Raw genomic sequence first — 5849 nt, forward strand, 5'->3', positions numbered from 1 at the left:
CTGGGGATTGAACCCAAGGTCTTATGCATGCTAGGCAAGCACTCTACCAACTGAGCTATATCCCCAGTTCCTTAAGTGTCTTCTGTAATGCTGGTATAGTGGTTATTAATTCCCTTAGTTTGTGATTATCTTGGAAGATATTTCTTTTTCTTTTGATATTGAAGGGTAATCTTGTTGGGTATAGTAATCTTTGCTGGAAATTATGCCCTCTTGGACTTCAGAATTTCTGCTGTTATTCTTATGGGTTTGTCTTTTAATGTGATTTGGCACTTCTCTCTTACAGCTTTTAAAATTTTCCCTTTATCCTGTATTTTTGGCAATATAACTATAATATGTTGTGAAGCAGTTCTTTTCTGGCCATATCGATTTGGTTTTCTAAAGGCTTCCTCTACCTGGATGTCCATATCTTTCCTAAGATTTGGGAAGCTTTATAGTCATATTTCCCTGAATGTGTTCTATGCCCTCCACATGATTTTCTCCTTCCAGTATACCAATTATTCAGATATTTGATATGTTAATGTTGTTCCGGAGATTTTTGTATGCTCTTTTCATTCCTTCTTATTTTTTCTGTATTGCTCTCTGAGTGTAATATTTTGACAGAGTCATCTTTCTTCGACTTGATCTACTTTGCTGACAAGGTTTTCAATTTAGTTTTTTAAAAAAAATCTGATTTATAGAGCCTTTCAATTCCAAGTTTCTGTATGGTTCTTTTTCAAAATATCCACCTCTTTATTGAATTGCTCATTCATATTCTGCATTGTTTTCCTTAACCCACTTAATGTTTTATTTGTGTTCACTGGGCTTTCTAAAATTATTCTTTTGAATTTTTTGCCCAGCATTTCATCAAATGTTGAACAAAAAATTCAAAAGAATGATGAAATCTTTGGAATCTGTTGCTATGGGGTTACAAACTTTAGAAGGTAATATATTACCTTGTTTTTTCATATTTCTTTTGTTTTTATGTTGAGGTTTGTGCCTCTGTTGGAGATGGATAATTCTTCCACTTTTGTGTGGTGGTCTTCATAGTATGCAGATTTTTCTGCCAAAGTGATTTGGAATATTGGTTTGTTGTGCAATATTGAGTTCATTTCCAACTGGACTCTGTAATGTATGTTACATGTAGCTTCTTTGGTTATAACTTAATGATTTGTGCAAAGAGCATACCATACTGGGGTTGGAGAGACCCATTGTCTCTGAAAGATTTCTAATGGTGCTAATATTCTGGTACTTCAGGTAGATGTGGTATAGGCAGCAGAATATGTGGAACGATCCCTTTTTGGTTATTCCTATTGTGGGAATGGTAACTCCATTCAGAAGTTGGAGATTTCCACAAGTATGTTCAATAATGTCTCTATTACTTCAAAGTGATTCTGATGCTGGTTGCTTCAGTCACGTTGAAGGGTCTGAAGCTCTTGTCCTTATTGGAGACTTGTGCGAATCTAGGTCCTTCACAGGGAGGGGCAGGGTATGGAATCATAGCTCCTCCTCTCTGGGACTCAACTTCAGACTTCTCAGCCCTATGTGATCTGACCTGGTGTGGTTGGGATTGATGTAGAGGGCCTACATAGAATGTGATATCATCAACCATTGGGTTTTTCCTCTCTGCTGCTAATGTATAGGTATCTGCCCAGAAGCGAGACCTCAACCTTCCCCAACCTATGCCCACCTAGGGATAGGCTGACAGCTGGGAAATTATGTCCCCTATTTTGAGAAACATCTTCCCAGGTTCAAGTGAGACTGGGTTATGGATGGAGCTGGGCTTAATTCCTCCCAGCTGAGCTGGGAGTAAATTTGCCCTATGCTCCATCTCTAGCACTGGGTGGGGGTGGGGGGGATAAAGAAAGACAGAAAATCATAAAAAATATAAAGAATAAAAATATATAAAGAAAAAAGACCAAAAAACATTAAAAAGAGGTAAAATGAGAAAAATAAAATTAAAAAAAATAAAATAAAAGTAAGAATTTTTTTTAAAAAATACATAATTAAATAGAGAAAAACCAAACAATCAAACAAACAAAAACCAACAAAAAATTCCTCCTAGCTGAGGCACTTAGAAAAACTTCTTTCTGGGGCTTCTAAGGTTGGAATCTGCCAAGTAATGGGGGAAGAGGTAGTGGGTTGTGACTGCAGCTTTTTGTAATTCTCATCTCTCACCAAACGAGTTAGGGCAGTAGGCAGGCTACACCTCGTGTTTCTTGCTCAACAGGTTAAGGTGGAATGTTGACAGCACCAGGGATATATTCTCTCTGGAGGTTTTTAATCTGTGCACCCCCCAGGCATGGTAAATGTCATAGCCACAGTGAGCCCTTCTTCCCAACTGCTTTGGCGGAACATGTACAGGTGCTGGGTGTTTATTCATTCCAGAAGATTTTAGTCTGTATACCCAGGGATGTGGCAAATGTTAAAGCTGCAGTGGTTCCCCAGAATGCTTCTGAGGTGTAGGGTCTAACTGAACCACTGAATTCTGTGCTGCAAGGGGGAACACAGGAACTGAACCATCAGCTAGCCTCAATCCCAGCATCTTCAGACCTGGCCCCCTGTGAAATCACATGTGATTCATGATGCTCCATGTCATAGAGTAAAGGATCATTGAACCACTGTGTTGTCTACTCTCTTTCTTATTGCAGCCTATTTTCTTTGCAGCATAAATCCCTCAGTACTTTTCTAAGCCATGATTGTCTCATGTGGCCACTGCCTATCTAGTTAATGCAGTAGGGTTGTCCAAAGGGACATGAGATATGATTATGCCAAGTTTTCTTACCATCCCTGTCACTCAGCTTAGTCTCAGACAATAGAACTCATCTCAAGATGACTCCTGGCTGTAGAACGCAGAGTTTTCTGAGAGATGTAGTGAATTTCTACTCTTAAGCTAACTTGTACAGAGTCCAGGTCTCATATTTATTTAAACTGTTTATCTGCAGGGTACAGCCTTCTGTGCTGTGCTCTCACACTTTCTCTTTCACCTTTACTTCCCTGGAAGGGACAGTCTCCCTTCTTTGACCAGGTGCCAGGGGCTAGATGATTCAGTATTTTGATTTTCCTGCCTTGTTATTCTCCCAAGTCTTTGGAATTCACCAAGTATCATTTTCTGTGCTGTCAGTTTCCAATGTTCATCCATAGGCTCTCATCTCCAGAAGCAATTATGCACCATTTGCTTTGTTTCTATCCTGTGGAGGAATAAAATAGTGATAGCTCACAATTTGTATCTCTATTCCACCATCTGAAACCTCCCAGAAATCATTTTATTCAACTCCTTACCAATGTTTTACTCATAGTTGATCACTCCTCCCTAAAACATGTGTTCACTTAGCTTCCAAGCCCCTGTACTCCTGTGGTTCTCTTCTACTCTGCTGGGAGCCACCTTCTCAGTGCCTTCATCTCTGCTGTGTATCCTTGCCCAAAACAAACTTGGTGATGTTTCTCATATTCATATTTTGGACTTGCATGTGGATATACAGCCAAATCCAGCTCTAACAGACACAAATGGGCTCTGGGTCCAAAGGTTTACAATATATGTATGATGTATTGTTTACAAAGACGATTATAACAATCTTTCCCATCCTACAGGCCTATTTACAATGCAATTTTTTTTGGTGGTGCTTGGGATTGAAACCAGTGCATGCTAGGCAAGCACTCTATCAACTGAGCTATATCCCCAGCCCCAACAATGCAACTTTTCTCTTCCTCTCATTAAGCACAAAGGTGTGTTTTCCTTGTCTTTGAATCTAGACTGGCTCTGGGATTGGCTTTGACAAATAGTATGTAACAGAAGTAGTATAATTTCTGAAACTTGGCCTGACAGGTCTCAGTAGCTTCTAATTTTGCTCTTTGGGTAATGTTTCTGCTGGAAAGAAGCTACATGGAGGAGAACCAAGACATGTCACTCAAGTACCAGAAGCAAGAACCAGAAGCAGACATGTGAGTGGGGCCATCTTGGATTCTCTTCTCTCAGTTGAGCTGCTCCAGATAATACCATGTGAAGCAGAGAGGCTCCTGAGTCCTGCCTGAATTTCTGAGCCACAACATGCTGAGGAAATAAATGGTTACTTTTGTCAGCATGTTCTGGGGATATTTGTTATGCAGCAATTGATAAATGAAACAAATGTGTAAAGAATTTGCATTCAGTTAATGTTATTCCCATTTTACAGACAAGGGAAACCGAGATTTGGGTTAATTAAATTGTGTTCATTCACATAGCTGGGAAGAAGACAAGTTTCCAATTTCTAGACATTCTACACTTTTAGCCAGCATGCACATTATCTATTATAAGTAAGTAGTGGCTAATCCTGGTCCTCAAATTGTCAAGACTGCACTATAGTAAATAGTGGGGCAGAGCAAACGGAATGGAAGTGTCCTAGCAACCTCACCTTCTATCCTGTTGTTCTCACATCTCAATCCATCATGCCAAATAGAAAATTCCCTCTTGTACCTTCTGAATGTGTTATGGTTTGGATGTGAGGTGTCCCTCAAAAGCTCATGTGTGAGACAATGCAAGAAAGTTTGGAGGAGAAATGATTGGGTTATGAGAGATTTAACCCAATCACTGAATTAATCTCCCTGATAGGATTAATTGAGTGATAACTGAAGGTGGGTAGGGTATGGCTGGAGAAATTGGGTCATTGGGGATGTGCCTTTGGGGCATATATTTTGTATCTGGTGAGTAGTCTGCTTTCTGATCATCATGTGAGATGCTTCTCTCCACCACACTCTTCTGCCATGATGTTCTGCCTCACCTTGAGCCCTAAGTAATGGAGCCAGCTTTCTATAGACTGAGACCTCTGAAATCATGGGCCCCTAAATAAACTTTTCCTCCCCTAAAATTTTTCTGGACATGTCTTTTAGTCACAGTAGTGAAAAAGCTGACTGAAACAGAAAGTTTGCGGTCCCACCAACAATGTATGAGTATATGAGTGTACAGTTTCCCCACATCCTCACCAATATTCTTTGTTACTTGTATTCTTGATAATTACCATTCTGACTGGAGTGAGGTAGGATCTCAGTGTAATTTTAATTTGCATTTGTCTAATTGCTAGAGATGTTGAACATTTTTTTCATATATTTGTTGACCATTCATATTTCTTCTTCTGTAAAGTGCCTGTTCAGTTCCTTTGCTCATTTATTGTTAAAATTTTAACATGAATATTGTTCACAGATTTTAGCCAAATTTATTGATAACCAGGAGCAGAGCATGCAGAAAAATTTGAAAAACTTGGACTTGAAAGGTGAGACTGAAACTAGGATTAAGAAAGTTGCAGTGGTTAAAGACATTACTGCCTTTAAAGAAATGTTAAAGACTTTGCTCAAAGACCATAAGAAAAATGGCTTGAGGGCATCTCAGGAGTTGGCAAGATCATATCCATCTCAGATTCAAGGAAGTAAAAGTAAAAATTCTCTTGAGAAGAGACCAGTGCAGCACCCTTCTTGCACAAGGGGACCTAGGAATTTTTTTCAACTTGCTCAGCTACCCAGGCACTCAGAGGCTGCTGCAGCCAGGGTCCCTGGAGGCTTGGCTACTACTCAGATGGCAGCAGACCTTGGCATCAACTATGTGGTGCTGGTTCTGCAGGAATGCGGGATGCTAAAGTTAGGCGGTCATGGAGGTTTCCACCAAGATTTCAAAGGAAGGCCTGGAAGACAAGGCAAAGTGTAGCAGGATTGGAGTCCCTGTGGGCAACCCCTGAGAAGGTGATGCATGGAAATATGAGGAGGAAGCCAAAGGTGCAGTGGAGACCCCAAAGATTATGAAATGCCAGTACCGTGCAATGTCCATTGAGAAAGGTTGCATGTCTTGAGCTAGGACAAGCCAATAGAAAGCCCACTTGGGCTGCAACCTAAAAGGCCACAGGGAT

This window comes from Marmota monax, unplaced genomic scaffold (assembly GCF_021218885.2).
Source record: "Marmota monax isolate L192 unplaced genomic scaffold, Marmota_monax_Labrador192_F-V1.1 WCK01_AAM20220418_F8-fsc00050, whole genome shotgun sequence".
In the NCBI taxonomy this organism is placed as follows: Eukaryota; Metazoa; Chordata; class Mammalia; order Rodentia; family Sciuridae; genus Marmota; species Marmota monax.